We start from the raw sequence: 12,568 nt of genomic DNA on the forward strand, positions 1-12,568 counted from the left end.
ACGAAAGTTATCTCAAGTTTTAATAATGAGGAATTCAGCTAGGAAGTACATGGCTGTACACAGTATATTACACAAGTAATACTACCAGAAAATGCTTCTTGCACAACTTAAAGCCAATCCTAGCAAACATTTCAACAATTACATTTTAAATTTCCCAACTCCAACTAAAGACATGCCTGCTGCATGTCTCACTGTCATGACAAACTTAGTATGTTTAACTTATCTCTGATAATGGCACCAACACTCTCAGTAACCTGGGATGGGGAGTGAAATTATCTGACTCTTCTTCCCTTGTCTACTCATAACCAGGCACCAACTATTAATTCTTCCCTAAAAATGTTTTTCTTGTGCCTTAAATCCTTCCCTACCTACTATTGTCATTCCAATTCACACAATTATTATCTCTTGCTTACTGGACTTTTAACCCATCTCACTCCAATCTCTCTCACTTCTGGTCCTGCTTTCAAATCTCACCTCAATCCACTACAGTTTGCTGCCATGCCCATCAGCCCCAAGAAGCTACCCTTGCTGGGGCCATCAAAGACCTGTTAGTTACCAATGCCACTACACTCTTTTACTCCTTATCTAACTAGGCTTTTTGGTCAATTAACAATCTCTCCTCAAAATTCCCCCTTCCAATGTTTCCCAAGGTCGTGCTCACCCCTGATTTTCCTCCTTACTTTTAACTGTGACTTCTGCATCTCTTGGCCTCCCTGGTGGCTCAGACAGTAAAGAATCTGCCTGCAATGCAGGAGACCCAGGTTTGATCCCTGGGTCAGGAAGATCCCTTGGAGAAAGGAATGGCTATCCAGAAAAGGGAATGGCTACCCACTCCAGTACTCTTTCCTGGAGAATTCCATGAACAGAGGAGATGTGTGGGCTACAGTCCATGAGGTTGCAAAGAGTTGGACACAACTGAGCGACTAACACTTTTCCTTTCACTCTTCTGCATCTCTTCCCTAGGGTTTCTTCTTCTCTTTATCCTTTAGTTATTATATTGATGTTCCTCAGGATTTTATCTTTGGCTTTCATATTTTCTCATTCTTCATGTGCATGACTTATTTTTTACTACCTCCAATGTCTATGACTCACTAGGCTGTAAACTCCATGAAAACAAAGCTTGGATCTGTATTGTTCTGAATCCTATCCCACTATCTAGCACATAGTCAGCACTTTTCCTACATCTGTGCCCCAAGCACCAGCCCTGTGTGCTAGTTACATCTTTCGCCAGTACAGCAACCTTGAATAAGTTAAAGCATCTGTACCGCAATTTCCTAATGTTTACGTTAGGAATAGTTGTAGTAGTAATACCTACCTTTGAAGGTAGGGAGCTAAATAAATTAATAGAGGTAAGGCACTGAGAATATTGCAAGGCATTAGAGCAAGCATTATAAAATCTTAGGTGTTTTTTACATATCTAAAAGACTCTGATGCTGGGAGGGATTGGGGGCAGGAGGAGAAAGGGGACGACAGAGGATGAGATGGCTGGATGGCATCACTGACTCGATGGACGTGAATGTGAGTGAACTCCGAGAGTTGGTGATGGACAGGGAGGCCTGGCGTGCTGTGATTCATGGGGTCGCAAAGAGTTGGACACGACTGAGCGACTGAACTGAACTGAACTGAACATGTACTAGCCAATTCCTTCCTGACGTTACATGGCCACACCAAATTCAACATGTCCCAAAGTGAACAAACCCCTACATCAACCTACCCAAACTGGTTTGTTTGTTTGTTTTTCCTTCTAAATTCCCTAGTTGGATTAAGGCAACATCATCCATGCAATTACCTAAACTCCTCTCCCATTCCAGCAGGCAATCAAGTCATCTCTATTCTCCACTGTATGAAATTCCACCCCTTCCACCTATTTCTACTCCCACAGCCCAAGCTCTGGTCTCCCCAGTTCATATCACCTATTCCCTGACTTTTTGACACCACTGCTGCCAGAGTGACTTTTTTGAAAATATATCCTTTTATCTCCAGGATAAAATGCAAGGCCTTTATGATCTGGTCATTGCTTTCCATGACAGATTCATCTTTCATGGCTCTTTTCCTACTTTATCTTCTAAAAGAAGCAAGGACAAAAATCAGAGTAATAGTAGTAGCTGGTTGTTGGGCTTCCCTGGTGGCTCAGATGGTAAAGAATCCACCTGCAATGTGGGAAACCAGTGTGCAATCCCTGGCTTGGAAAGATCCCCTGGAGGAGGGCATGGCAACCCACTCCAGTATTCTTGTCTGGAGAATCCCCATGGACAGAGGAGCTTGGCGTACTACAGGTCATGGGGTAGCAAAAAATCAGACACTACTGAGCGACTAAGTGCAGTAGCTCATTATTAGTAAGGAAATGGAAGCTTAAAGAACTTAAAATGCTAAAATCTCAGTGCTGGTACCTGGCAGAGTCAGCACCCAAAGTTAAATCTGACTCCAAAGCATGTGCTCTAATCACTACAATACACTGCTGTTCAACTGCAGTTGTCTTCTCAGACGCACATATCACTTCCCTCTTCAGTATCTTTGCACATTTTATTTCCTCCATAAGGAATTTCAATAATTCATTTTATGACATTTTTTTTGGTCAGGATTTTGCTTTCTGTATAAAAGATGGCTTAGAGAAGAAAAACACTTATAAAATCCATTTGGGGACTTCCGTGGTGGTCCAGTGGCTAAAACTCTGAACTCCTAATGCAAAGGGCCCAGGTTCGATCCCTGGTTGGGGAACTAGATGCCACATGCCCTAAGACCTGGAAAAGCCAAATAAAAATAATAAATGAAAATCCACTTTTGAGGAAAAGAGAACAATGGAAAATGGTGTTTACAACTTAAGGCATTTAGAAGAGTATTTTAAATATCATTTTCCTTTCAAATGTAAAGGAATAGATATTGTTAAACATATAGCTCAGGTTTCTCCTTTGTAACATTTTCACTAACTTTACTAGTAGGCAAAATTTAAAATCATTTGCTCAATAACCATGACATTCAAACCCAACCTGCTCCACGCACAGGATGCTGAGAAAACATACAGGGGGAGCCAAGGGGCTGAAAAAAAAAATTTTAAGTATACCATGTCCATAATTCTAATGTATTTGTATCAAACTGTACTGTATTTGTTTATTTATTTTAAATCTTCCTTAATTCCTAAGGATAGTAATGAATCACGTTATAGGGATTTTGAAAACAGAACCTCAGAGAGTTAAGCAAAAATATATATCCAACAAATGTTTATTGAATCTTATGCCAGAATAGAATCAATTTCACTAATATATTCAAAACCTAGGAGTGATTGCTCCCCTCACTGTCTAAAATCGTGGTATCTTATTCTAACATTCAAGATGCTCCAAAAAACTCAATTGTCCAAACTTTTCTCTCGTCTCCTTACAATACAGCTTTACTCCACCCTGTCAAACTGCACGTGGGGATGCCACAATATCGTCAAATTTCTCCCTTCTACATTTTCCCTCTCTTGTTTCCTCCCTGCTCATATGGTATATTTAAAAAAGAAAGAAAGGCAATGGGCCCAAAATGGAGTTACTTATACTAGGCCTCTTGTCACCAAACTAAGATTTAAGTTTCAGTTCTCTCAGACACAGAAACTTAAACCAGTCAATCAGGAATCCCTGATCAGCACCTGATAGGTAATATACCTAACTGTATATTGGGCCAGTCCCTTATTGTCCCCTAAAGGAAAGTAGCTTTGCGATAACAAACATGCTTTTTGCCTAATATAACTTCCTTGTTTTCACTCCCTCCTGCCTATAAAAGTCTTTCATTTTTTAGAATACCTTTCTATCTGCTAGATTGAATGCTTCCTGATTCAAATCAATTTTTGTTCAAATAAATTCTTAAAATGTTTAATATGCCTCAGGTTACCTTTTAACATGTATTTCATACATAGGCTTTAAAGTGCTGATGACAACCTGGTAGCTCATAGACCAAATTAGACTCACAGACAAGTTGTTTGATTTGTAGTTGAAAAAATTTTTTTTTCTTAATTATATGTCATTCTGCAACAGTTAGTTCATGTTAAAACCTGGATGCCAGATTTTCTGTGAAAGCTGAAAGGTTAAGCAGACTGAAATTCCTGCAAAGCATCAGTTGGCTGAGACTGAGTAGAGGCAGCCCTTCTTGGACGGGCTGGCCTAACGTCCCTGTAGTCTGTATTATCCCTTTCAGTATTTCACCTTCTGATACTTGTTTTAAAAATTAGACCAAGTTCCAAACAGTCCTGAAGTGTTTTCCTAGAATCTTGGGGCCCCCTATCTATCTCAATCACATTTAATACAAAACACCTATTATTTATATCCTTCATCTGCAATTAATCATGGGTTACTTTATTGAAGAAGAGGCTTTGAGGCTTTTTAGTTCTTCGCTTTCTGCCATAAGGGTGGTGTTATCTGCATATCTGAGATTATTGATATATCTCACGGCAATCATGATTCCAGCTTGTGCTTCATCCAGCCCAGTGTTTCTCATGATGTACTCTGAATATAAGTTAAATAATCAGGGTGACAATGTACAGCCTTGATATATTCCTTTTCCTATTTGGAACCAGTCTGTTGTTCCATGTCCAATTCTAACTCTTGCTTCCTAACCTGCATACAGATTTCTCAGGAGGTAGGTCAGGTGGTTTGGTATTCCCATCTCTTTCAGAATTTTCCACAGTTTATTGTGATCCACACAGTCAAAGGCTTTGGGATAGTCAATAAAGCAGAAATAGATGTTTTTCTGGAACTCTCTTGCTTCCTCCATGATCCACCGGATGTTGGCAATTTGATCTCCTGGGTTCCCTTACCCTACTGCTCTCCACCTGGATGCCCTTTCCCAATAAAATCTCTTGCTTTGTCAGCAGATGTGTCTCCTCGGACAATTCATTTCCGAGTGTTAGACAAGAGCCCAGTTTCGGGTCCTGGAAGGGGTCCGCCTTCCTGCAACAAATGGCGACTCTGGCGGGAACTCTTCTTCGCTGAGACTGACATCCTGACCACTCGGGGTACTCAGGGGCCAGCTTGCCTGCTAATGGACCAGACCCAGTGGCTGCAACTGGGACTCTTTTGTCCCTGGTCTCCTCCTGACGCAGACAACTGGCCAGAGTGCCCTGACTGGTAAGGAACAAGAGACTTTATTGACCTCTCTCCCCTTCCCTCTCTCTTTCCTCTCCTTAACCCTTCCTATCCTTCCCTGTTCTTCTAGTCCTCCGGTCCTGGACGCAGGAATCTGGTCGAAGGGCCCTCAGCCTGAGCTGAGGATTGGAGACTGATCATTTCCTCTTGTCAGAGGACTCGAATTCTGGTTCTGGTCTGGTCTGATTTCTGGTAGGGCCGAGTTCCAGTCCTCCCTTCTCTGGAGGCCCAGGGAAAAGTCCTATAACGCCTGGGTATCTGTAGGTGGCAGGAGACGTCTGTAAGGCCACCCCTTTCGGCCCCCTCTCCCGCCTCCTCCCCCTTCTTCCTTCAACCTGGCTTCCTTTCCTCCCTTGAAATCTTTGAGGTCTTCTGAGAGACTGTATTCTTGTATTCAAGGGCTTCCCTGGTGGCACAGAGGTTAAAGGGTCTGCCTGCAATGTGGGAGACCTGGGTTCGATCCCTGGGTTGGGAAGATCCCCTGGAGAAGGAAATGGCAACCCACTCCAGTATTCTTGCCTGGAGAATCCCATGGATGGAGGAGTTTGGTGGGCTACAGTCCACGGGTCTCTAAGAGTAGGACACGACTGAGCGACTTCACTTTCACTATCTAGCAATATATATAATGTATTCAAAGGAAAAGAAATCATAGAGAAATTAGTTAGCAAGTTTATTCCAACACACTCAGTAACCTAGGACATCAGAGAGAATGGAAGGCAAAGCTTGAATAAAACACTGAAGAAAGAGTCATATCCTGACTTGACTTGTACTTCTAGCAATTTATCTGATGGATTTAATTATATGTACAGTTATAGAGATTCAGTTCCAAGGACATTGATTGCAGTGAAGTTCATAATAAACAATGAAAATGATCTAAATATCTAAGAAACAGATATTTTTCAGCCATATAGTTGGATATTATTAAGTCACTAGGAATGTTGCTGATGATTGGATATTAATGCATAAAGATATTTATGATATATTGATAACTGAAACAAATGTGTTTAGAATAGTGTAACTCTTGTTTACAAAAATATGTAAGTGTTCAGATGCTTAGAAAAGTTTGGGAAGGATAGACAATAAAGTATCACTACTGTTATTTCTAACACTTCATTCCACATAATTCGATGAAGGGTATTTTTTATTTTCCTCTTTTTGCTTGTTTTCTAATTTTTGGAAAATGAATATGCTTTGGATTTTTACTAAAAAAAAAAAGCAGAGTTAATTATTTCTTTACATTAAGCATTTATGTTAAAAAATAGGACTTGATCATGAGGAAACTAAAACAAAACTATTTGAATGTTTTAAGCCTGGGTAACAGAGACTGATACTAACATCAAAAATGGAGGAAAGACAAGAGCAAAAGAGCATTTTGAAACTGGGATTACATACATATCTCAAGGGAGAGTATATAGAAAAATGGCCAGAAAACTAACTTTAGAGCAGTGTGGAGTTCTGGGAGAGTAATAAAAAATAACACTGGCTGTAGAAGATGAACTTAGAAAATTTTTGTCTTGCTAAGATTTATTTATCAGCAGTAGGGATGAGGAAGGGAGGCTTCCTCTAATGCTAGAACAGTAATTATCAAACTTTATCATGTACCAGAATCACCTGGAGATCTTGTTAAACCAGACCTCTTGTTGCTGGTCTCTACACCTTGATTCTATAATCTGGGTGGAAATAGAGAATTTATTTTTAAATTTTTTTATTTATTAATTTTGGCTGTGCTGAGTCTTTGTTGCTGCATGCAGACTTTTCTCTAGCTGTGGAGTGCAGGGGCTACCCTCTAGTTTGCAGTGGCGCGGCTTCTCATTGTGGTGGCTTCTCCTGTTGTGGAGCATAGGCTCCAGGGCATGGGCTCAGCAGTTGCAGCGCACGGACTTAGTTGCTCCATGGCATGTGGACTCTTCCCAGACCACCAGGGATGGAAACCATGTCCCCTGTATTGGCAGGCAACTTCTTAACCACTGAACCACCAGGGAAGTCTGAAAATTTGCATTTTTAACAAGAAGCTCTATACAGTCAGCAAAAAAAAGATCAGGAGCTGACTGTGGCTCAGATCATGAACTCCTTATTGCCAAATTTAGACTGAAATGGAAGGAAATGGAGAAAACCACTAGAATTTTCAGGTATGACCTAGATCAAATCTCTTATGATTATACAGTGGAAGTGAGAAATAGATTTAAGGGACTAGATCTGATAGACAGAGTGCCTGATGAACCATGGACGGAGGTTTGTGACATTGTACAGGAGACAGGGATCAATACCATCCCCAAGAAAAAGAAATGCAAAAAAGCAAAATGGCTGTCTGGGGAGGTCCTACAAATAGCTGTAAAAAGAAGGGAAGTGAAAAGCGAAGGGGGAAAGGAAAGATATACCCACTTGAATGCAGAGTTCCAAAGAATAGCAAAGAGAGATAAGAAAGTCTTCCTCAGTGACCAATGCAAAGAAATAGAAGAAAACAACAGAATGAGAAAGGCTAGAGATCTCTTCAAGAAAATTAGAGATACCAAGGGAACATTTCATGCAAAGATAGGCTCAATAAAGGACAGAAATGGTAGGGACCTAACAGAAGCAGAAGATATTAAAAAGAGGTGGCAAGAATACACAGAAGAACTGTACAAAAAGATCTTCATGACCCAGATAATCACGATGGTGTAATCACTCACCTAGAGCCAGACATCCTGGAATGTGAAGTCAAGTGGGGCTTAGGAAGCATCACTATGAACAAAGCTAGTGGAGGTGACAGAATTCCAGTTGAGCTATTTCAAATCCTGAAAGATGATGCTCCAAAAGTGCTGCACTCAATATGCCAGCAAAATTGGAAAACTCAGCAGTGGCCACAGAACTGGAAAAGGTCAGTTTTCATTCCAATCTCAAAGAAAGGCAATGCCAAAGAATGCTCAAACTACTGCACAATTGTACTCATCTCACACGCTAATAAAGTAATGCTCAAAATTCTCCAAGCCAGGCTTCAGCAATACGTGAACCGTGAACTTACAGATGTTCAAGCTGGTTTCAGAAAAGACAGAGGAACCAGAGATCAAATTGCCAACATCCGCTGGATCATGGAAAAAGCAAGAGAGTTCCAGAAAAACATCTATTTCTGCTTTATTGACTATGCCAAAGCCTTTGACTGTGGATCACAATAAACTGTGGAAAATTCTGAAAGAGATGGGAATACCAAACCACCTGACTGCCTCTTGAGAAATCTGTATGCAGGTTAGGAAGCAAGAGTTAGAATTGGACATGGAACAACAGACTGGTTCCAAATAGGAAAAGGAGTACATCAAGGCTGTACATTGTCACCCTGATTATTTAACTTATATTCAGAGTACATCATGAGAAACACTGGGCTGGATGAAGCACAAGCTGGAATCATGATTGCCGTGAGATATATCAATAATCTCAGATATGCAGATAACACCACCCTTATGGCAGAAAGTGAAGAATTAAAGAGCCTCTTGATGAAAGTGAAAGAGGAGAGTGAAAAAGTTGGCTTAAGTCTCAATATTCAGAAAACTAAGATCATGGCATCCGGTCCCATCACTTCATGACAAATAGATGGGGAAACAGTGGAAACAATGGCTGACTTCATTTTTCTGGGCTCCAAAATCGCTGCAGATGGTGATAGCAGCCATGAAATTAAGAGACACTTACTCCTTGGAAGGAAAGTTATGACCAACTTGGACAGCATATTGAAAAGCAGACCTTACTTTGTCAAGAAATGTCTGTCTAATCAAGGCTATGGTTTTTGGACTATAGCCAAAGGCTATGGTTTTTGGACTATAATTGGACTATAAAGAAAACTGAGCACCGAAGAATTGATGCTTTTGAACTGTGGTGTTGGAGAAGACTCTTGAGAGTCCTTTGGACTGCAAGGAGATCCAACCACTCCATCCTAAAGGAGATCAGTACTAGGTGTTCATTGGCAGGACTGATGTTGAAGCTGAAACTCTAATATTTTGGCCACCTGATGTGAAGAGCTGACTCACTGGAAAAGACCTTGAGGCTGGGAAAGATTAGGGCCAGGAGGAGAAGGGGACGAGAGAGGATCAGATGGTTGGATGGCATCACTGACTCAATGGACATGGGTTTGGGTGAACTCTGGGAGTTGGTGATTGTAGGGAGGCCTGGCGTGCTGTGATTCATGGCCTCACAAAGAGTTGGACATGACTGAGTGACTGAACTGGACTGAACAGGGATCCAAGTGATGTTGATACTGCTAATCCCCAAACCAGATTTTGGGAATAATCATATTAGAATTGAGAGAGATTAGGTAAATTGTTGGGTTGACAGGGTAGAAGTTTGAGGAGAGAAGTCCTAAGACATGAGGCATGTGTGCATGCGTGCTCAGTCGCTCAGTCATGTCGGACTCTGCAACCCTATGGGCTGTAGCCTGCCCAACTCCTCTGTCCATGGGATTTTCCAGGCAAGAATACTGGAGTTGGTTGCCATTTTCTTTTCCAGGGGCTCTGGAACCCTGGGATCCAACCTGTGTCTTCTGTATCTCCTGCATTGCAGACAGGTACTTTACCGCTGAGCCATCAGGGAGGCCAGGAGATATACTTGATTCAATTAAAAAAAAAAAAAAAACTGAACTAGATGAACAGAGCCACTTCCAGAGCCCCTTTCTCATGAGGCTGAAGAGTTTTGATCACAGAGGAGTAAGGGGCACTAGGGAAGGGAACTGGGCTGGAATTGTACAGCAAGAAGGAGCTGGGGTGTAGGGAATTTAAAAAAAAACAAAAACAAACCTTAACATCTGGTATAATACCAGGGGAACAAGGATTCTGAATTGAAGGTGATGGACTATATTCCTTTAATTCACTGCTGGTGGAAACCTATCTGGACTCATATTTAGGTCCCACTTTTTAAAAAGTCTACCTAAGTAAAATTGAGAGAAGTTTTACTAATGCTGTAGCACATTAGAGCTACAATAAAAGGGAAAAGAAGGTCACTTCCCTCCGGTCACCATCATGCATCTTTAACACCACCAGAACAGACTAGCATCTGGTGAAACAGCATGTAGTAGAATCAGCACCTGGTAGAATATCATAGGTTTGGATTTGTTTCTGAACAGGTGTGGGACTCCTCATGGGGGCTCTCAGAAATAATTAAATAGGGGATGTGCTTTACAGGAGGCTGGAATTTCTGCATAGTCACTCGAGGGCCAGAGCCAGGGCAATTTGAATTACATGGAAACCCTTGATTTTAACTCAGAATTTTATCACTCTATCTTGTGTAAAATGCTAAGAGGAGTAAAGGTATACATGTCTTGTACCTTTGCAGTAATCACAGCCAATTTTGACTCAACTAACAATAAAGAACCACTGCATTATTTTTAGTAGAATCCACAAAATAAAACCAAGATGTTTAAGCTATAGTTCTGATAGGTTTATGCAGGATAAGGTGAGGAAGACAGAGTCATAGACTGGGGAATAACTAAAATGCTGCTAGATTCTGCTAGAAATTTCTAGATTTGCTGCTAGAAAAATGATAAGGACTCAGTGAGCAAGTGGCTATACATAAGTGAACTAGTAAAGGGGTATACAATATCAGCAAGACTTGACAGATGAGATAATAGTAAATAAATTCGGGTAAAAGCCAGATATAGCATCTATTTTTTCTGTCATGGTAGCTAGAAAAGCCATGATCTAACTATGAAAAACAGAGAATTTTAAAAGAATTATCATTCTGATGATAAAGATGAATTTATTTCCCAAGCAGGAATAAAGACATAGACGTGGAGAACAAACGTATGGATACCAAGGGGGAAAGGAAGAGAGGTGAGATTAATTGGGAGATTGGCATTGATATATGTACACTACTATGTATAAAATAGATAAATAATAAGAAACTACTGCATAGCACAGGGAAACTCTACTCAGTGCTCTGTGGTGACTTAATAGGGAAGGAAATCCAAAAAAGACAGGATATATGTATATGTATATGTATAGCTGATTCCCTTTGCTGTACAGCAGATATTAACACAACATTGTAAAGCAATTATACTCCAATAAAAATTAATTTAAAAGGAAAAAAACTATTATTTTGAGAGTAAGAGATATATTTTTTAGATTTCTTAAGGCTGAAGTAATAATCAGCCTGTGATTTTAATCAGGAGAGTGTAGTTTAATTACTGCTTCATTATCTCACACTAAAAGATTTTTTTTCTCATCTGAATCTTTTTAAGTTACTGCTTATTACCACTCCTTCAGTATTAACTATTAACTTGTATTCTTAATGATCAGTACTTAATGATCAATTCACGTGAATTCACATTCACGTGAATCTTATTTCTCAAAGTAGATTTTGCTCTCCTAAAGAATAAAACCAATGTTTTATACTAGTATCCCTATATCTCACTCTCTCCGGCACTACCAATAACTCCATACTAACTAAATGATACTATTTTATTGCATATGGTTCAAACATCCTTTGAAAAATATAAAGGATATATTAAAAATTATGATCAGTATTCTAAGAGATGAACTAGAAGGAACTCTTGGACATTAAATATACAATAGTGTCAATAAGTAATGCAACAAAAAAAATTGAAAGATAAATTTGAGTAAGTCTCTTAGAAAGCAGAACAAAAAGATAAATACAATTAGAGAAAAGATAAGATTTATAAAAGAAAGGAAAAGACATTTCCCAGACCTGAAGGATGTGTCTCTACATTGAATGTGATCACCAAATACCCAGTGCAATGAATAAAGCAAGACCCACCCAGAGGTATATCAAATACTGAAACGGTGGAACACCAAGAAGAAAGAGATCAAATAAATGTCAGAGAGAAGAAATAGGTTATATACAAAGGTTTCAGAATCTAATAGTATCAGACTACTCTATAATCACCTGGAAGCTAGAAGACAGTTTCTCAACAATCTAAAATGAAGAAAAAGTATCTCCAATGCTGAGTTTTATATTCCAGCCAAACTATACGATATAAAGGTAGAATAAAGGTCTAGCTATTTTCAGACAAATATGACCTACAAAAATATGCTTCTTATGCACTCTTTCTCAGGAAACTGAGAATATATTCCACCAAATCAAGGAAACAGGAAGACAGGAGATCCAAGAAAGAAAGGAATCAACATAGAAGAGAGGAAAAAGCAATTCCTAAAACAACAGAAAAAAGGAATCCCAGGATGACAGCTGCTCAGCAGGCCTATAAAATAACAAGTCCGGATCAGAGCAGCAGTGAGTGTTCAGGAGAGATGTACACAAGATTAAAATGGGTCTGAGAAATAACATGATATGGGTGACAGTACTGGTAAGTCTGGCTGAGTTAGTGGTAGGTGGAGTTTTAAAGCCAAGCAACAAAATGATAAGGCAATTGTTACTTCCAGGGAAAACAAAACTTTAGCAAAAAAAGTAATCAGAGTCACAGTAAAATACCTGATTTTGTGGTGAATAAATCTAATGCTTTACATTTTGAGTACTCT

Source organism: Oryx dammah, unplaced genomic scaffold, assembly GCF_014754425.2.
Source record: "Oryx dammah isolate SB20612 unplaced genomic scaffold, SCBI_Odam_1.1 HiC_scaffold_26, whole genome shotgun sequence".
Lineage (NCBI taxonomy): Eukaryota > Metazoa > Chordata > Mammalia > Artiodactyla > Bovidae > Oryx > Oryx dammah.